Source organism: Sus scrofa, chromosome 7 (assembly GCF_054392235.1).
Source record: "Sus scrofa isolate SSC_HxYL_T2T_F1_AM1 chromosome 7, Sscrofa_HxYL_maternal_Yorkshire_Landrace_v2.0, whole genome shotgun sequence".
NCBI classification, from domain to species: Eukaryota; Metazoa; Chordata; class Mammalia; order Artiodactyla; family Suidae; genus Sus; species Sus scrofa.
Genome location: NC_139389.1, coordinates 73792086 through 73812841, shown reverse-complemented (window position 1 = coordinate 73812841; position 20756 = coordinate 73792086). Strand labels below are relative to the sequence as shown.

The 20756-nt window shown below is 49.8% G+C and overlaps 3 non-coding genes across 3 annotated transcripts; 2 read left to right on the top strand and 1 right to left on the bottom strand.

Annotated features, from left to right (window-relative positions):
- Nucleotides 1–2558: 2558 nt before the first annotated feature.
- LOC146401671 (U1 spliceosomal RNA) lies at nucleotides 2559–2722 on the top strand. The gene has a single exon (XR_014811535.1). It is a non-coding gene; the product is annotated as a U1 spliceosomal RNA (small nuclear RNA).
- Nucleotides 2723–14211: 11489 nt separating this feature from the next.
- On the bottom strand, nucleotides 14212–14375 carry LOC146401670 (U1 spliceosomal RNA). Its single transcript, XR_014811550.1, has one exon. It is a non-coding gene; the product is annotated as a U1 spliceosomal RNA (small nuclear RNA).
- Nucleotides 14376–16933: 2558 nt separating this feature from the next.
- On the top strand, nucleotides 16934–17023 carry TRNAY-GUA (transfer RNA tyrosine (anticodon GUA)). The gene is given in 2 exon segments: nucleotides 16934–16970; nucleotides 16988–17023. It is a non-coding gene; the product is annotated as a tRNA-Tyr (tRNA).
- Nucleotides 17024–20756: the final 3733 nt, after the last annotated feature.

Sequence of the window (20756 nt, the reverse complement as noted above, 5' to 3'; positions counted from 1 at the left end):
GTGCGCGCCGCCAAACCCGAGCTCTTCCTTTTTCTTGCGAAGCCCGACCCGCGACGCCGGGACGCCCGAGGTGGGACACGCCCTGGGCTGTTTGGAAGCCGCTTTGAAGAGAGCGGCGAGCTCCGAGCCACGGCGTCCTGTGCGGGCGCGGCCGGGCCGTGGCGGTGGCCGCCATCCGCGCAGCGATTTTCAAAGAAAGATGCCGGGTCCCCGGCGCCCACCTGTGGCCGCCTGTCCCCTCCCCCGCCCCTGGCTACAGGCGGGGGGACCACGGGTCCGCGGCCGCAAAGCCGCTAAGACCGGCAGGGGAGGGGCGTTGGCGAAGCCATTGCGCGCGCGGGGAGGCGGAGGCCTGGCAGAGCACAGGGGAACCCACCGGGAGCGGCACCTCCTCCCCGGCTGCCAGCCTGGTGCTTTTCAAGTGCCTTTAGTTCAAGAGCAACCTTGGGCCAACATGGCGGGGTCTGGTGGGGCACTTTCTGCCACCTTTCAAAGCCACCATCATCTTGCCCGCGTTACGAAGTCTCCTGTTGATCTCCCCCCACGCCCACCCCGCTTTCGCCCTGCTACCCTGACAGCCAGAGTGATTTTCTTTTCTTGCGGGGGGGGGGGGGCCGCGGGGCGGAGGCCTTCTTGCTCTTCTCCACACACACACACACGCACGCACGCACGCACGCCGAACTGGACTTTGCTCTGGCTGATTTTTGTGGCCGGGCTGCTCTTCCCCAGGAGCCCCAGGACCAACTCCCTCACCTCCTTCAATCTGCTCCCATTGGCCCCTTCTCCAGGGAGCCTCCTCTGACCACCCAGGGTAACACAGCAGCCTGCCCCTTATGGCAACCCCCATCCCTTTCCCGCCTCATTGCTTTTTCTTCTTCTTTTTCTTCTTTCACACCTCTCAACAGCTAACACTCTAGGTCATTGGCCGATCGTGTCCATTGCCCAGTTGCTCCCACCTTCCAACAGCCTCTTCTCTAAGACATGAGCACCCACAGGCCTTTTGTTCCAAAATTCCTCAGCTGTGAGAGCCACGGGGGTTGCAGTAAAGTAGTTGGATAGGCAAATGCCCAAGGTCAGCAAAGAGGAGATCAGGATATAAAAGACCAGGCCAGGAGCCAGGACTCGCCCAGGGGGAGGTGCAGTTTTCTTGTTTGATCGCAAAACACAGAGTTCCTTAAGGTGAGAACTGTACAGGTCCCAGCGGGTGACAACCCATGCAAACCGTTTCCTGCACTCACTGAGACACTTGCACACCAGACTCTAGTTGGGCTTCTAGCAGCATAATAAGGTCTTGTCCCCGGGCTTGACCTCCAGCCCCATTAATAATATGCCTGCCCGAGAAAGTCCAACCCCTGACACTTTTATTTATTTATTTATTTATTTATTTTAAAAAGAGCATTCGGGTAAAAGGGCTTAACAGTTGTGAATGTGGTTTCTCTTACAGTCCCAAAGTGTCCCTCCAGGACTGGGAGCCATTGCTTGGAAATGTCGTCCCGAGGGCTAGGGCCTCTGTCTCTGAGTCTCTGGGGGAGGCTCCACCCTAACTTCGCTAAGTACCTTTATCCCGACCAAAGCTTTGTAGTTTTTCACTTCCGACTCTACTCGGCGCCCCCCGCCCCTACCTCCCCTACCTCCCCATCCCCCCTTAAAATGCCCCAATCCCCTCTTCCCAATTCCGAACGGACCGCAAGTCTTTCTCCTACCAGCAGCACTTACCGAGCAAAATTTGTTTTCACCACCTTCCAAATCGGAAAGGACCAGAGGGCACGGGTGGGGCCGCCCTGTGCGCGCTCTGCGGCGGCAGGAGGGGGCAAGGGCGCTCGCCCCGAGCACCGCACTCCGGGAGGCCCCAGCGCCACCCCTACCCCCACCCCCACCCCGGGTGTTCCTGCCAGTGTCACCCGGTTAGGCTACTCTGAAGCCCTCTGTGTCCCTTTTACTCCGTACGACCTCCTGGAGAACCAGCACCACGCTTCCTTACTAAGGCGGCTCCTGAGCGCTTCAGGTCCACCGGCAGGCAGACCTTTCCCGAGTTTTGCAGGACTAGAAGATGAGTTTGAACAGGCGAGGGCAAAACGGGCTGACATGTTCTTTTCGCCGAAAGGAAGGTGAGGGGCGACCCGGGCCCAGACCCGCGGGATCAACCAACTGGGGGTGCGAGGCCGCGAGCTCGCGTCTTCCCGGGGCCCCCCTTCAGGTTCCCACTCTTGGCCGCGCGCCCACGGCCCCCGGCCCAGAGACACCCGCGCGTCTCAGAGTGACTCTCAGTAGGTCCCTTGCCCCCAGCGGGGAAGAGAGCAGGGCGCCCGGGAGGTCGGGGCTGGGGCGTGGCGTATGTAGATGAGCGCGCGCGCAGAGGCTGCTGGTCCCGCTGCGCCTGCGCCTCTGCGTTTGCGTGTGGACCCCCGAGGGGGCTCTGCGAGGTTGCGGTGCGGGCGGGCGAGGCGGGGCGAGGGGCCTGGCTGGGGGGGAGGGCGCGGAGGCGGCGGGCGGGCAGTGAGCGTGTGTTGAGAGCGGGGCGAGGGCGAGGGTGTGGGGCGAGGGGTGGGTGGTGGGGCATACTTACCTGGCAGGGGAGATACCATGATCCAGTAGGTGGTTTTCCCAGGGCGAGGCTCATCCATTGCACCGCGGATGTGCTGACCCCTGCGATTTCCCCACATGTGGGAAACTCGACTGCATAATTTGTGGTAGTGGGGGACTGCGTTCGCGCTCTCCCCTGGTTTTTTTCTTCGTTTTTAATATAAGGAAAATTACGTGTTTTTGTTTTTGCGTGTTTGTGTTATTTCTTTAGTCTGAATAATGGAGTACTTGGACTGAGAGTTTGAATTCTTAGAAGTGTTATGACCTAAGGTATACAGGTGAAGTTCGCTATTAACTGGGGTTAATCAAATCTAGGTAGTTCGGCAGTTAATCTAATCTGGATAAATTCGAGGTAACTGGCAGTGATCAGGCGCCGGGTGGAGCTGTGTTGTGTGTTTTCACTCCCAAGTTCAAATATACTTGGGTGGTTTACAGTTATGGCCTGCTCATAGAGGAAGATGTCCTAAAACACGAGACTTGTTCTTCTCATCTGATGCACTTAAGATACGGAGCAGGCTTTTTGCTAAGGATTTTTCTTAAAATGCTGAATGGAGTCTTCAGACTTACTAGGAACAGGTACCCAGGAACAAACACGAGACTGCTATATATATATATATATATATTTTTTTTTTTTTTTTTTTTTAATTGGCTGACTCTCCAGCCTTTCCCGCTTGTAAGTTTCCAAGCCAGGGATCGAATCCTCCCGCAAAAGCGACCTTAACAGCTGCAGTGACAAAGCCAGTTCCCTAAACCTCTAGCCACAAGGGATCACCTACAGTTGTATTTTAAGACTTGGGGCTACCATCCTTACATGGACCTTTCCTCCAATGATGTGTTTGCGGTTTTACCACCCTAAGTTCCTTATCTCCAGGCCTCCACTGAGCTCAGACACTGGAACTTGTGCAATACTAGTGAATACGAAATCAGGGGAAATTTTTTTCCCCAGGTGCCAATAGGTAAAGACATTTTTTCCCTCTTAGAAAATTTTGAAATTCTTGTGTCCCTTTGAGATGTTTATAAATGTTATTAACAGGTAAATAAAACTCTTGGAAGTTTTGCAACCTAAGAATGTTTGTCTTGAAGGTCTTGAAGCTGTCTTTTGGAAATGTGAACATTAAGGGACAATCTCCCTCTACCTTGGGAATTTAGCTTAAGTGGCTGGCTCCAGGTTATAACCACCTGCTTATCATGGAGATGGAGTTTTATTTCCCTTTGGATAAAGGTACACAGATGGCCGCTCCAATTACCAGTTGAATATAGGATGAACTATGTGTAGTGAACAGTAATGTCAAGTCCTCTTAGGAAAATTCTTGAGAACGAATGTGAAATGAGTTCTATCTGCCTGCCTATATAACAGGGAACTTTTCTTATTGTTACGGGATGAATTGTCCCCCCAAATTCATACGTTAAGGCCCCAACCCCCATGAGACTGTGTTTAGCGACAGAGCCTTTAAGGAAGTAATCAAGGTTAAATGAGATTATAAGGTGGGGCTCCAATTCAATGGCGGCTACCTTTAGTTGGAGACACTTGGGATGGCTGCAGGCCAAGGAGAGGCCTCCGGAGAAACCTAACCTGCCAATACCTTGTTCTTGGATTCACAGCCCCCAGAACTGAGAAAAATTCCCATGTTTTAACCCTCCCAGCCACCAGCCACCCCTCAACCCCCACTTCCCTGTGGTACTCCAGCTTCCTTTTCATCCCTCCCAGCCTTAAATCAGCTCCTGGGAAGAGAGAAAGGAGATGAAGGCACAACTTCTTTTGCTGCTGTTTGAGGACATGGATGTGTGGGCCTCTGGCCAAAGCCCATTTCAGTCCAGATTCCACCTCCAAGATAACACCATGTATTTACCACACATACACCATGTAGTTAGGACAGCAGATGGGACTCAGAGATATGATCAGGGAGTAATGGAGAATTTGGATATAGGCTTTTATGAAGGCCACAGGATGGAGAGCAGTTGTACTAGTCATTTAGAAAAAGGGCAAGGAGTTCCCGTCATGGTGCAGTGGTTAACGAATCCGACTGGGAACCATGAGGTTGCAGGTTCGATCCATGCCCTTGCTCAGTGGGTTGACGATCCAGCGTTGCCGTGAGCTGTGGTGTAGGTTGCAGACGCGGCTCGGATCCCGCGTTGCTGTGGCTCTGGCGTAGGCCGGGGGCTACAGCTCGGATTCGACCCCTAGCCTGGGAACCTCCATATGCCTCGGGAGCAGCCCAAGAAATGGCAAAAAGACCAAAAAAAAAAAAAAAAAAAAAAAAGGGACAAACAGAGGAGTTTCTGTTGTGGCTCAGCGGTAATGAACCCTACTGATATTCATGAGGACGTGGTTTTGATCCCTGACCCTACTCACTGGGTTAAGGATCTGGTAGTGCCATATCTGTGGTGTAGGTTATAGACGGGGTTCGGATCCCACATTGCTGTGTCTGTGGTATATGCTGGCAGCTGTAGCTCCAGTTTGAACCCTAGCCTGGGAACTTCCATATGATGCAGGTATGGCCCTAAAAGAAAAGGGGGGGCAAATTTAAATGTTAGGCCGACAAATCCAATATGGAAAATAAACTGATATGCCATATAATTACTTTTTAAATTTTATTAGAGTTGGGTTGACTTACAATGTTACGTTAGTTCAGCCATATGATTCTTTTTTTTTTTCTTTTCTTGATGTGAGAGGTAAACCAGCCCCTTCCTACTCAGCTCACCAGCAAAAACTAAGGTCATTGTCAAGCTCCCCAGCCCCCAACTCCCCATCCCCATCCCCATCCCCAGGTGAAACACATGCCCTTCCCACCCTCTGATATTCATCACTTACAGGCTTCTTTTTTTGTGCCCCAGGAAGACCCACAGAGGTCTGCAGACGTATTCCGTGTGTTTCCAGTTACCATCCCCACTCGTGGGGATGAACACTGGCTGCTGCGTGGAGTTCTGCAACCACAAGCCTTGGCTCCTTTGATGGAGCCAGCATATAGGTGACCCGATGACCCACCACACAAAGGCTATTTGTGACCAAAGGAAGCCACCCCCCATGACTTGGCAGAACTAAGACTTTTAGAGAACCATCCAGAGGGATAGTTGATGGACATATTTGAAGGCTTTCCTGCTAAAGGTAAGCTGGGAGAAATTGACAGCAGTGTACCCGGAAGACCTCGGGTCCCCCACTGATTTTCATTAGTGGTCTGATGATTGATATTTCTCAAAATGCACTTGGATCCACTGTAACTGCTCTTACTCTAACCCTTGGTCTCAGCTCTCTTACTGAAATATCCAAACTCAAGTCAGGGAATGCTGGTGGGATTTAGGGGCAAACTTGCTCAATTCTTAACAACAGCTACTCAGTGTTTGGTACAATCTAGAGAAAGATAAAGAAGAAATTAAGGAATTTAAAGCTGCTCTGTTGGAGTTTCCTGGTGGCTCAGTGTGTTAAGAATCCAGCATTGTTACCGGGGGTTTGGGATGGTTGTGATGATTGTTGTACAACTATAGACGTAATAAAATTCACTGAGTAATTAAAAAAAAAAAAAAGAATCCAGCATTGTCACTGCTGTGGCTCTGGTTAGAGCTGTGGCTTGTGCTTGATCTTTGGCCCAGGAACTTCCATATGCTCCAGGCATAGCCAAAAAAAACCCCTAAGTTGCTCAAAACTATTCACTAAAGAAAATGATTCCCAGAGTTCCCATTGTGTCTCAGGGGTGACAAACCAGACTAGTATCTTTGAGGACAGGTTTGATCCCTGGCCTCACTCAGTGGGTTAAGGATACTGTGTGTTGCCATGAGCTGCGGTGTAGGTTGCAGGCTAGGCTCAGGTCCCATGTGGCTGTGGTGTAAGCCGACAGCTGCAGCTCTGATTCAACCCCTAGCCTTGGAACTTCCATATACTGCCAAGTGCAGCTATAAAAAAAAAAAAAAAAAGAATCCCCAGTCTGGACAACCTATAAAGGGAGCAAAAGAAGAAGAGAAAGCTTGCATATTATTATTAGCACAAGAAGCCAGGACATTGGAAGAGGGATTAGAGAAAGAGACTGCAGAAGATGCAGCCATTTCAGGAACAAGAGAATCAAGTCAAAACCCTCAGTTAGGAAATAACTGATAAATTGGCTCAAAGCTGGCAAGTTGAGGGAATCTCAGACATGGGCACTGGTGAGCCAACTGCATGTGTCCAAAACTTGCCGTTGGCCCAAGATAGGCTTAGCTTGCTTTCTTTCTTTTTGGTTTGGCTTTTTAGGGCTGCACCTGAGGCATATGGGGGTTCCTAGACTAGGGGTGGAGTCAGAGCTGTAGCTGCCAGCCTACACCACAGCCATAGATAGCAACACCAGATCCTTAATCCACCGAGTTGCACCAGGGATCGAACCCTCATCCTCATGGATCCTAGTCAGATTCCTTAACCGCTGAGCAATGAAGGGAACTCCTAGCCTTATCTTTACTGAAACTGGTTCTATTTACTCTGCAATTTCCTGGAAATGTCTCACTTCTGTCTGGTGACAAAACAATACAAGCTCTTGTTTTGAGGGGTCATATTTCTACTTGTCCCTTTTCCTCCGTGGTGTCTATATAGAGAGTCGTCTGAGGAACAAGTTTTTTTTTTTTTTTTTTTTTTTTTTTTCTCCAATGGCCACACCTGCAGCAAGTGTAAGTTCCCCAGCCAGGGACTGAATATGAGCCACAGCTGTGGCAACACCCGATCCTTTAACCCACTGCGCGCTTGGAATCTGACCTGCGCCTTTGCAGCAACCTGGGCTGCTGCAGTTGGATTCTTAACCCACTCCACCATGGCGGGAACTCCGAGAAGCATATTCTTACTTTCTCTCTTTTTTTTTTTTTTTTTTTTTTTTTTTTTTTTTTTTTTTTGCTATTTCTTGGGCCGCTCCCGCGGCATATGGAGGTTCCCAGGCTAGGGGTCCAATCGGAGCTGTAGCCACCAGCCTATGCCAGAGCCACAGCAACGCAGGATCGGAGCCGCGTCTGCAACCTACACCACAGCTCACGGCAACGCCGGATCGTTAACCCACTGAGCAAGGGCAGGGACCGAACCCGCAACCTCATGGTTCCTAGTCGGATTCGTTAACCACTGCGCCACGACGGGAACTCCGTTACTTTCTCTTGATACTCCTGTTAACCTACTGGGGAAAGACTTTCTGTGCAAATTAAAGGCTCCCATATTCTGTACTAGATAGCGTGCTGGTGGTGCTCCCTGGAGAAAAAGGCCCCTTGGCAACTAGGTAGCTTCTTCTGAAAGAGAAGAGGTATGGCTGAGAGTGACAGTCTTATACTGCCCTGGAAAAGCACTCCAAGCTAAAACAAATGCATGTGTGGAGTTGGGCCTTAGAAAATAAGGATGCTGATGTACTTTGAGATATAGAACAGCTGACAAAAATTCATTTAACAATCAAGTTAAGAAAAAAAGAATTTTGGGAGTTCCCGTCGTGGAGCAGTGGTTAATGAATCTGACTAGGAACCATGAGGTTGCGGGTTCAGTCCCTGGCCTTGCTCAGTAGGTTAAGGATCCGGTGTTGCCATGAGCTGTGGTGTAGGTTGCAGACTCGGCTTGGAGCCTGCGTTGCTGTGGCTCTGGCGTAGGCCAGCGGCTACATCTCTGATTAGACTCCTAGCCTGGGAGCCTCCATATGCCGCGGGAAGCAGCCCTAGAAAAGGCAAAAAGAAGAAAAAAAAAAAAAAAAAGAATTTTATTCTAAGAGTTCCCATTGTGGCTCAGTGGAAACAAATCTGACTAGCATCCATGAGGACGCAGGTTTGATGCCTGGCCTCGCTCAGTGGGTTAAGGATCCAGCACTGCCATGACCTGTGGTGTAGACTGCAAACGTGGCTTGGATTTGGCATTGCTGTGGCTGTGATTGGCAGCTACAGCTCCTGATTGGACCCCTAGCCCAGGAACCTACATATGCGGTGGGTGCGGCCCTAAAAAGAGAAAAAAAAAAAAGACAAAGGCTCATACATCAAAATGACATATTGGGAGTTCCTGATGTAATTCAGCAGGTTAGGAACCTGACTAGTATCCATGAGGATTCAGGTTCAATCCCTGCCCTCACTTAGTGGGTTAAGAATCCTGTGTTGCTGCAAGGTGGGATGTAGGTTGCAGATGTGGCTGGGATCCCATGTTGCTGTGGCTTTGGCATAGGCCAGCAGCTGCAGCTCTGATTCAACTTATAGCCTGGGAACCTCCATATGCCGTGGGTGTGACCCTAAAAAAAAAAAAAAAAAAAAAGACATTGATATTTTACATCAAGATCACCAAAGAGCATAGTCCAGATAAACACATACAAATAGAGGATCAAGTTACCATGCACTTTCACACAGTTGAGAAAGAATGCCAATCTTCTAAGTTATGTCTCTGGTGTCAGAGGAAAGGGAAATTTTTTTTTAAGGCTGCACTTGTGTCATTTGGAGATTCTCAGGCTAGGGGTCAAATTGCAGCTACAGCTGCCGGCCACAGCAACTTGAGATCCGAGCCAAGTCTGAGACCTACACCACAGCTCACAGCAATGCTGGATCCTTAACCCACTGAGTGAGGCCAGGGATCGAACCAACAACCTCATGGTTCCTAGTTGGATTCATTTCTACTGTGCTGCAATGGGACCTCCAAGTGAAAAAAATTGATCTTTATAGTCCAGCTGGTATTCCATCTTTGAGGAGAGCCCAATATAGGCAGGAATATATTATGCTTAAAATTTTTTGTCTTGCTTTAGAAATTTTATTCCATCGAACCAATAAAAATAATTTACCAAAAGGCTAAGCCATGGTCAGGTGTAAACAAAATTTTTGTCAAGAACTCAATTAGAAGGAATAAAATCCCTTATAAAATAATTAGAAAAATTAGATCATTTTAAAGGAGCACTCACTCTGTAAAAAAGTAAATTTGATAAAATAATTGACCATTATGTAGATCTGAATATGACATTAGAAAAAAAAATTGTTATTCCGTTAATATTAACTCCTGACTCTGCAATTATTCTGACTTTAGTACCATCATCTGGGATGTTTCTCTCTGTAGTTAATCTGTCTTTTCCTTTTTTTGGGGGAAGGGGTTGTTTTTATTTTTTGCTTTTTAGAGCCACACCAGAGGCACATGCAAGTTACCAGCCAGGGTTCACACTGGAGCTACAGCCTCTGAACTATACCACAGGCACAGCAACACCAGATCCAAGACTCATCTATGACGTAGAAGAGTGAGGCCCAAAAGAGTGAGGCCAGGGATCAAACCTATATCCTCATGGATACTAGCTGGGTTTGTAACCCGATGAACCATAACAGGAACTCCTGTTTTTCCGTCCCTCTAGTGGATGAGTCTTTGCTTTTACTTACGAAGTCCTATGATGATATCATTTACGGGAAAACTTAGAGATATGAGTAGAAGATTCCATAATTATTCACCATATAGATGGTTTGCTTGCAGCCTCCAAAACTGAAGAGCAATGGAAAACAAAAAATGGACCCTTCAGCTTTGCTAAAACTCCTGGCTTCACAGGGCACAAGGCCTCACCAGACAAATTGCAATATTGTGCACTGAAGTCAGATATATGGGGCAGGTTGTCAGTCGAAGGCAGCAAAGTGTTACAAGTTCCAGTTCCCTCAGTTATGCAGTAAAGCATCTAGTACAAAAAAAAAAAAAAAAAAAAAAAAAAAAAAAAAGACAATTTGGAGTACAATATGGTACCTTAGACAGCAGATAGAAGCCTTTAAAGAGGCAAAAACCTATGACAAAGCATTGCATGGAATTCTTCAGATCTTCTGGTTTGGTCTCTAGAAAAAAAGATTTTTTTTTTTTGGTCTTTTTTCTAGGGCCGCACCTGCGGCATATGGAGGTTCCCAGGCTAGGGATCTAAACCAAGCTATAGCTGCTGGCCTGCACCACAGCCACAGCAACTTGGGATCTGAGCTGCGTCTACAACCTACCTCAGCTCATGGCAATGCTGGATCCTTAACCCACTGAGAAAGGCCAGGGATCAAACCGGCAACCTCATGGTTCCTAGTCAGATTTGTTAACCCCTGAGCCATGACAGGAACTGCTAGAAAAAAAGATTTTGAAGAAATGAAATCAGCTATTCTCATTCAATAACTTTGGTTATTCCTTTTTTTTTTTTTTTTTTTTTTTGGCCTTACCTGCAGTGTGTAGAAGTTCCCGGGGCCAGGCCTAGAACAGCAGTGACAATCCTTAACTCACTGAGCCACTAGGCGTTCCAATTTCTGAAAAATTTACACTTATTTTTATGAAAACAAAGATGTGCTAATGGAATTTTAACTCAAAAGTTGAGGATAGACTATAAACCGAATAGCACAGTTCTCAGTTGTAGATGTTAGAGCCCTGGGAGTCTTTTTTTTTTTTAATATAATGATTTTTTTTTTTTTCCACTATAGCTGGTTTACAGTGTTCTGTCAATTTTCTACTGTACAGCATGGTGACCCGGTTACACATACATGCACACATTCTATTTTCTCACATTATCATGCTCCACTGTAAGAGATTAGACATAGTTCCCAGTGCTACACAGCAGGATCTCACTGCTAATCCATTCCAAAGGCAATAGTCTGCATCTATTAACCCCAAGCTCCCCATCCATCCCCTTCCCTCCCCTTCCCCCTTGTCAACCACAAGTCTGTTCCCCATGTCCATGATTTTTTTTTTCTGTGGAAAGGTTCATTTGTGCTGTATATTAGTTTCCAGATATAAGTGATATCATATGGTATTTGTCTTTGTCTTTCTTTTTTCTTCTTCTTTTTTTTTTTTTTTTGTCTTTTTGCCTTTTCTAGGGCCGCTCCCTCAGCAGATGGAGGTTCCCAGGCTAGGGGTGTAATCGGAGCTGTAGCTACCTGCCTACCCCAGAGCCACAGCAATGCAGGATCCAAGCTGTATCTGCTACCTACACCGCAGCTCACGGCATTGCCGGATCCTTAACCCACTGAGCAAGGTCAGGGATCGAACCTGCAACCTCATGGTTCCTAGTTCGATTCATTAACCATGAGCCAGGATGGGAACTCCCTGTCTTTCTCTTTCTGACTTACTTAACTTAGTATGACAGTCTCTAGTTCCATCCATGTTGCTGCAAATGGCACTATTTTGTTCTTTTTATGGCTGAGTAGTATTCCATTGTGTATATATCACATCTTCTTAATCCAATTATCTGTTCATGGTGGTTGGATCAGGTTGTTTCTATGTCTTGGCTATTGTGAATAGTGCTGCAATGAACATGTGGGTGCATGTGTCTTTTTCAAGGAAAGTTTTGTTTGGATATATGCCCAAGAGTGGGATTTCTGGGTCATATGGTAATTCTGTGTATAGTTTTCTAAGGTACCTCCATACTGCTTTCTATAGTGGTTGTACCAATTTACATTCCCACCAACAGTGCAGGGACGGTTCCGTTTTCTCCACACTCCCTCCAGGATTTTTATTTGTGGACTTATTAATGATGGCCATTCTGACTGGTGTGAGGAATACAAAAATACAATACCTTTTAAAATTGCACTCCCAAAAATCAAATACCTGGGAATAAACCTGACCAAGAAGGTGAAAGACTTATATGCTGAGAACTATAAAACATTAATCAAGGAAATTAAAGAAGATGTAAAGAAATGGAAAGATATTCCATGCTCCTGGGTTGGACAAATTAATATTGTAAAAATGGCCATACTACCCAAAGCAATCTGCAGATTCAATGTGATCCCTTTCAAATTACCCATGACATTTTTCACAGGACTAGAACAAACAATCCAAAATTTATATGGAACCACAAAAGACCCAGAATTGCCAAAGCAATTCTGAGGAACAAAAACCAAGCAGGAGGCATAATGCTCCCAGACTTCAGGCAGTATTACAAAGCCACAGTCATCAAGACAGTGTGGTACAGGTACCAAAACAGACATACAGACCAATGGAACAGAACTGAGAACCCAGAAGTAAACCCAGACATCTACAGACAATCTTTGACAAAAGAGGCAAGAACAGGAGTTCCCCTCGTGGTGCAGCAGAAATGAATCCCACTAGGAACCATGAGGTCGAGGGTTTGATCCCTGGCCTTGCTCAGCGGGTTAAGGATCCAGAGTTGCCATGAGTTGTGGTGTAGGTTGCAGACACAGCTTGGATCTGGTGGTGGTGCGGCTCTGGCTCAGGCCAGCGGCAATAGCTCCAATTAGATCCCTAGCCTTGGAATCTCCATATGCCTTGGGAGAGGGCTTAAAAAGGCAAAAAAGCAAAAATAAACCAATTGGACCTAATCAAACTGACAAGATTTTGCACAGCAAAGGAAACCAAAAAGTAAATGAAAAGACAACTTACAGAATGGGAGAAAACAATTTCAAACAATGCAACTGACAAGGGCTTAATCTCTAAAATATACAAACAATTTATACAACTCAACAGCAAAAAAGCCCACAACCCAATTCAAAAATGGGCAAAAGACCTGAATAGACGTTTCTCCAAGGATGATATACAGACGGCCAACAAGCACATGAAAAAATGCTCAACATCACTGATTATTAGAGAAATGCAAATCAAAACTAGCATGAGATACCCTGGGAGTCTTGAGTGCCTTTAAAAAGGTGTGGCAGCAGCTGCCACACTTGTTGAAAAGGTTCAAACCCTTACCTTGGGTTACTTACTTGCTATTGAAAGCAAAAGAGAAAAATCAGTTGAATTCATACTTCCCATGTAAAGCCAGTACCTCAGGGAGACCAAGTGAGTTTACACAGGGACTCGATATTTAAGTTTTCTAAAATAACTGACATATGCAACTGAACTCAACTGAAAAGGTATAATGATTTTTACAGTGAATTTTCACAGTGAATCTTCCCAGAGAAGAGAATTCCACTTCGTACTCCCAGGATATAGACATGGTATTTAAGTCAGTTCAATTACTGATGATTATTGGCAGAACAAAATTGAGACCATCTCCATTCATGTAAACTAGCTTGAGTCCAGGTTCTCAGGCACCAAACATGACAATTTTGGTTGGAAGGATAAAAAATTAATTGATTGGAAAGATCTGTATAGAAGAAAAATCCCGGAGTTCCCGTCGTGGCGCAGTGGTTAATGAATCCGACCAGGAACCATGAGGTTGCAGGTTCTATTCCTGGCCTTGCTCAGTGGGTTAAGGATCCAGCGTTGCCCTAAGCTGTGGTTGTAGGTTGCAGACACGGCTCAGATCCCGCGTTGCTGTGGCTCTGGCGTATGCCGGTGGCCACGGCTCTGATTAGACCCCTAGCCTGGGAACCTCCATATGCCGCGGGAGCGGCCCTAGAAAAGGCAAAAAGATCCCTTAACTACACCACAAGAATCCGGTACAAGTTTCTACACCTGATGAATGTTTTCTCACACCTTCTCTATGTAATGAGAGTTTGAGTTAAGTACTTACTGCTTAAAGTAAACTATAACTACCGAGAATTCCGCCAAGTCCCTCAGATGAGACCCCAAAGAAGAGTTTTGAGTATGATACTGACACTATCTTTGTGAAAGCCTTGTTGTGTACAGCTGGTTATTACAACAGTTAAGTAAACCGAAGAACATCACACAAACAAAAAAATTACACAAAAGAAGTGCGGAAAAAAAAAAGTACTACTAAAAACAACATTCCCTAAAAAAAAAAAAAAAAATCGTCTCACCTTTACATACGTAAAAACCAGGGGAGAGCGCGAACGCAGTCCCCCACTACCACAAATTATGCAGTCGAGTTTCCCACATGTGGGGAAATCGCTAGGGTCAGCACATCCGCGGTGCAATGGATGAGCCTCGCCCTGGGAAAACCACCTACTGGATCATGGTATCTCCCCTGCCAGGTAAGTATGCCCCACCACCCACCCCTCGCCCCACACCCTCGCCCTCGCCCCGCTCTCAACACACGCTCACTGCCCGCCCGCCGCCTCCGCGCCCTCCCCCCCAGCCAGGCCCCTCGCCCCGCCTCGCCCGCCCGCACCGCAACCTCGCAGAGCCCCCTCGGGGGTCCACACGCAAACGCAGAGGCGCAGGCGCAGCGGGACCAGCAGCCTCTGCGCGCGCGCTCATCTACATACGCCACGCCCCAGCCCCGACCTCCCGGGCGCCCTGCTCTCTTCCCCGCTGGGGGCAAGGGACCTACTGAGAGTCACTCTGAGACGCGCGGGTGTCTCTGGGCCGGGGGCCGTGGGCGCGCGGCCAAGAGTGGGAACCTGAAGGGGGGCCCCGGGAAGACGCGAGCTCGCGGCCTCGCACCCCCAGTTGGTTGATCCCGCGGGTCTGGGCCCGGGTCGCCCCTCACCTTCCTTTCGGCGAAAAGAACATGTCAGCCCGTTTTGCCCTCGCCTGTTCAAACTCATCTTCTAGTCCTGCAAAACTCGGGAAAGGTCTGCCTGCCGGTGGACCTGAAGCGCTCAGGAGCCGCCTTAGTAAGGAAGCGTGGTGCTGGTTCTCCAGGAGGTCGTACGGAGTAAAAGGGACACAGAGGGCTTCAGAGTAGCCTAACCGGGTGACACTGGCAGGAACACCCGGGGTGGGGGTGGGGGTAGGGGTGGCGCTGGGGCCTCCCGGAGTGCGGTGCTCGGGGCGAGCGCCCTTGCCCCCTCCTGCCGCCGCAGAGCGCGCACAGGGCGGCCCCACCCGTGCCCTCTGGTCCTTTCCGATTTGGAAGGTGGTGAAAACAAATTTTGCTCGGTAAGTGCTGCTGGTAGGAGAAAGACTTGCGGTCCGTTCGGAATTGGGAAGAGGGGATTGGGGCATTTTAAGGGGGGATGGGGAGGTAGGGGAGGTAGGGGCGGGGGGCGCCGAGTAGAGTCGGAAGTGAAAAACTACAAAGCTTTGGTCGGGATAAAGGTACTTAGCGAAGTTAGGGTGGAGCCTCCCCCAGAGACTCAGAGACAGAGGCCCTAGCCCTCGGGACGACATTTCCAAGCAATGGCTCCCAGTCCTGGAGGGACACTTTGGGACTGTAAGAGAAACCACATTCACAACTGTTAAGCCCTTTTACCCGAATGCTCTTTTTAAAATAAATAAATAAATAAATAAATAAAAGTGTCAGGGGTTGGACTTTCTCGGGCAGGCATATTATTAATGGGGCTGGAGGTCAAGCCCGGGGACAAGACCTTATTATGCTGCTAGAAGCCCAACTAGAGTCTGGTGTGCAAGTGTCTCAGTGAGTGCAGGAAACGGTTTGCATGGGTTGTCACCCGCTGGGACCTGTACAGTTCTCACCTTAAGGAACTCTGTGTTTTGCGATCAAACAAGAAAACTGCACCTCCCCCTGGGCGAGTCCTGGCTCCTGGCCTGGTCTTTTATATCCTGATCTCCTCTTTGCTGACCTTGGGCATTTGCCTATCCAACTACTTTACTGCAACCCCCGTGGCTCTCACAGCTGAGGAATTTTGGAACAAAAGGCCTGTGGGTGCTCATGTCTTAGAGAAGAGGCTGTTGGAAGGTGGGAGCAACTGGGCAATGGACACGATCGGCCAATGACCTAGAGTGTTAGCTGTTGAGAGGTGTGAAAGAAGAAAAAGAAGAAGAAAAAGCAATGAGGCGGGAAAGGGATGGGGGTTGCCATAAGGGGCAGGCTGCTGTGTTACCCTGGGTGGTCAGAGGAGGCTCCCTGGAGAAGGGGCCAATGGGAGCAGATTGAAGGAGGTGAGGGAGTTGGTCCTGGGGCTCCTGGGGAAGAGCAGCCCGGCCACAAAAATCAGCCAGAGCAAAGTCCAGTTCGGCGTGCGTGCGTGCGTGCGTGTGTGTGTGTGTGGAGAAGAGCAAGAAGGCCTCCGCCCCGCGGCCCCCCCCCCCCCGCAAGAAAAGAAAATCACTCTGGCTGTCAGGGTAGCAGGGCGAAAGCGGGGTGGGCGTGGGGGGAGATCAACAGGAGACTTCGTAACGCGGGCAAGATGATGGTGGCTTTGAAAGGTGGCAGAAAGTGCCCCACCAGACCCCGCCATGTTGGCCCAAGGTTGCTCTTGAACTAAAGGCACTTGAAAAGCACCAGGCTGGCAGCCGGGGAGGAGGTGCCGCTCCCGGTGGGTTCCCCTGTGCTCTGCCAGGCCTCCGCCTCCCCGCGCGCGCAATGGCTTCGCCAACGCCCCTCCCCTGCCGGTCTTAGCGGCTTTGCGGCCGCGGACCCGTGGTCCCCCCGCCTGTAGCCAGGGGCGGGGGAGGGGACAGGCGGCCACAGGTGGGCGCCGGGGACCCGGCATCTTTCTTTGAAAATCGCTGCGCGGATGGCGGCCACCGCCACGGCCCGGCCGCGCCCGCACAGGACGCCGTGGCTCGGAGCTCGCCGCTCTCTTCAAAGCGGCTTCCAAACAGCCCAGGGCGTGTCCCACCTCGGGCGTCCCGGCGTCGCGGGTCGGGCTTCGCAAGAAAAAGGAAGAGCTCGGGTTTGGCGGCGCGCACCCTTCGATAGCTCAGCTGGTAGAGCGGAGGACTGTAGACGGGATCCGTGCGGACATCCTTAGGTCGCTGGTTCGATTCCGGCTCGAAGGAGGTGCCTGTGGCTTTTGCGCCCTGCGCCGCGCGCAGCCTCCCCTCTTGCTGGCCGGAGGCCCGAGGTGTCTGGGGACACCTGCCCAGCCACGCGTGGGCCGTGGGGCCGTGGCGGGCAACACCCCCGCCCGCAGCCGGGCCGCTCCCGCCTCAGCGCGCGGCCCCTCCGGCCCCACCACGGCCCTCGCCCTCTCCTCTTTTAGTCCCTCACCGCCTGCCGCTCCGCTCCTCACGCGCACGTCCCTGCAGCCAAACGGCTGGGCGCGCAGCAGCTGCCCCCCGCCAGCCCCGGAGGCCCAGGAGCACACAGGCCGTCGCGTGGGCCAGGGACAACCATGGCACCCTCCCTGGAAACTCCCTCTCAGTCTCGGGCCCTGTCCCCAGCTCTGCCCCCGAAAGGATGGTCACTGTCGCTGTCTCTCCCGGCTACAGCCTTCCACTCTCCCAAGCTCTCGCTCCGTGGGGCAGAACTGCCACCCTGAGATTTTCCAAGCCCCTGCCAGGTGTGCACCTGCGTCCGGGCTGACATTGGCCGAAGCAAAAAACGCCGCAGGGTTCTCAGTGAGCCTTGACTTCAGCGGTGGTGCGTTCAGGTTTCCTCTTAGTCTGAGGGCAGGGATGTGGTCCCGGGGAAACCTCAGCTTTCAGATGCCTTCGCACCTGTTCTGGGAGCAGCTGGAGAGCTCGCGTTCCTTCAGAAAGAGCAGCGATTGCTCACGCTCTGTATGTACGAGGGTGCTAAAACGCTCGCACCCATTCTTCTGCCATATTGGATGTATCTGTACCTCCTTCTCCCTCTCCGCCCCGGCCCCGGCCCCTGCCCCATGTGAGTGTACATATGCATATGGTGCCCCTCCGGGGACCCCCAGAACCCAGACCTAGTTCAGGCAGCAGCCTCCTCTGCCCAAGGAGTCAGGGCAGGGGGGCAAAGGAGGGGAGCCAAGGCTGCATAGCTATTGGCGTTGTTGAGCCCTGGATGTGGTCTCCCCTCTGACATCCCTTTTCCATCTGTCCTCAAAGCCTCGCTGCCACATAAAGTCACCGTGGGCAGGAGGGTGGAGGGGCTGATGAGCACCCAGAGGCTACCAGGCTTTTCAGTGGCAAATCACCAGCTTTGCATATGCAGCCATGTCACAATGTACAGAAATGTACAGTGACTGATTCAGGAGGCATGTCAAGCACACAGGAGTGAAAGGGTTCCCACTCCCAAATCAAGTTTAGATATAATAACATATCATCCATTGAGTAAAATAGGTACAGGGCCTAATAGCAAAGACACACCAGTGTTAATAAAGCTGAAGTACCAGATTTTGGCCTGTAAATACCATTCTTCAATAAAAGGAACCAGGGCCAATAAAGAAACCAGGGTTCCAGAGTTCCTGTTGTGGCACAAGGGTTAACGAATCCGACTAGGAACCATAAGGTTGGGGGTTCGATCCCTGCCCTTGCTCAGTGGGCTAAGGATCTGGCATTGCTGTAAGCTGTAGTGTAGGCTGCAGACGCGGCTCAGATCCCGAGTTGCTATGGCTGTGGTGTAGGCCGGCGGCTGCAGCTCCGATTGGACCCCTAGCCTGGGAACCTCCATATCCCGTGGGAGTGGCCCTAGAAAAGGCAAAAAGACAAAAAAAAAAAAGAAGAAGAAGAAACCAGGGTTCCTTGAAGACCCACTTAGCCACTTCTTTGAGTCTTCACTTTCCCATTGTGGGGGGTCCCATGTAAAAATCTGGGCTTTTGTCTTTTTAGGGCTGCACCTGCGGCATATGGAGATTCCCAGGCTCGGGGTCTAATCAGAGCTGTTGCTGCCATCCTACGCCAGAATCACAGCAACTCGGGATCCAAGCTGTGTCTGCAACCTACACCACAGCTCAGGGCAATGCCAGATCCTTAACCCACTGAGCAAGGCCAGGGATCAAACCCTCAACCTCATTGTTCCTAGTCAGATTCATTTCCACTACGCCACAACGGGAACTCCAACATGTAAAAATCTGTATATTTTTCTCTTATTTTTATGTCCATGATTCTCAGGCCCTGCCAGAGACCCCAAAAGATAAAAAGTAAAGTTTTGCCTCCCTTACTGCTTGAGTCAGGGTGAAGCAACAGCTGAACTGAAGGAGCAGGTATGTGAGAAGAATATGGTACTTAGGAGGTCATACTGGTGCAGTAGGGTTGGCGGTGTCTTGGAAAGGCTGGGAATTGGTGGCTTAACACAGTGGGTTAAGGATCCCTCGTTGCTATGTAGAAAATGTCCCAATAAAAAGGTAGAAAGGAGAGACCCCGGCTGTGATGACTATGCAAAGTCCAGCCAACTGCCCCAACCACCCCTCCCCCACACATCTGCTTCTGTAAATTTCTTTCCGCATCTACTACCGTGCCTGATGTCACTCCGGTCCAACTAGCCAAGCATGGACCCGGAAGAAGTAGCCCATAAAAGCCTTGTGAAATCCTTCTTCAGGGCTCAGACTCTGGAGATCGATCTCCTCTGAGCCCACAGGCGTAATAAACCTGAGTTCTCCAACTCTCCGAGTGCTCGCTTGGTTTGTCACTGGGTAAAAGAGCTGATCCACTGCAGTCACAAAGCTGCCGGAGCTGGTACACTACAGCCATGGGGCTGTCGCCAGAGCTGATACGCTGCAGCGCAGGGCTGCTGGGCAGCTGCCATAACAGCTACAGCTGTGGTGTAGGCCGAAACTGTGGCTGGGATCCGACCCCCGGCCTAGGAATTCCACATGCTGCGGGTTGGCGAAAAAGAAAAAGAAACTTACATTTGACTTGCATTTTTCTAATCATCTCACGCTTTTGCTGATTTTCTTTCTTTCTCTTTTTTTTTTTTTTTGCTTTTTAGGGCTGCACCCCCCACCCCCACATATGGAAATTCCCAGGCTAGAAGTCGAATCAGAGCTGTAGGTACTGGCCTACACCACAGCCGCAGCAATGCTGGTTCCAAGCCACATTTGCGACTTACACCACAGTTCAAGGCAATGCCAGATCCTTAACCCACCCAAGCAAGGCCCGGATGAAACCTGCGTCCTCATAGATGCTAGTCAGATTTGTTTCCGCTGAGCTACGATGGGGAACTCCCGATCTTGTCGCTCTTCTTTTTTTTTTTTTTTTTTTGTCTTTTTGCTATTTCTTTGGGCCACTCCCGCGGCATATGGAGGTTCCCAGGCTAGGGGTCCAATCGGAGCTGCAGCCACCGGCCTACACCAGAGCCACAGCAACGTTCTCGCTCTTCTAAAGTGAGAAGGGGCTGCAGTTCTCCTGTGGCACAGCAGGTTAAGGATCTGGTATGGTCACTATTGTGTCTCCGTTAGCTGCTGTGGTTCAGAGGTTCCTCCCCCAGCCCAGGGACTTCCACATGGCACAGGTGTAGCCAAATAAATAAATAAATACAATAAAATAAAGTAGAAGGGGTCTGAAAGAGGCTAGGCTGGAGGCAATGGTGTGGACTAGTGGGGCCCTTTCCCTGGGCTCATGGACTGTTTGTATCTCTATAGTTTTAGCTCTCACCTAGGGACTTAAAGAAATGGTGTTGACCTGACCAAGGAGGTAAAGGACCTATATGCCAAGAACTATAAAACTTTAATCAAAGAAATCAAAGAAGATGTAAAGAAATGGAAAAATATTCCATGTTCCTGGATTGGGAAAATCAATATTGTAAAAATGGCCATACTACCCAAAGCAATCTACAGATTCAATGCAATCCCTATCAAATTACCCAGGACATTTTTCACAG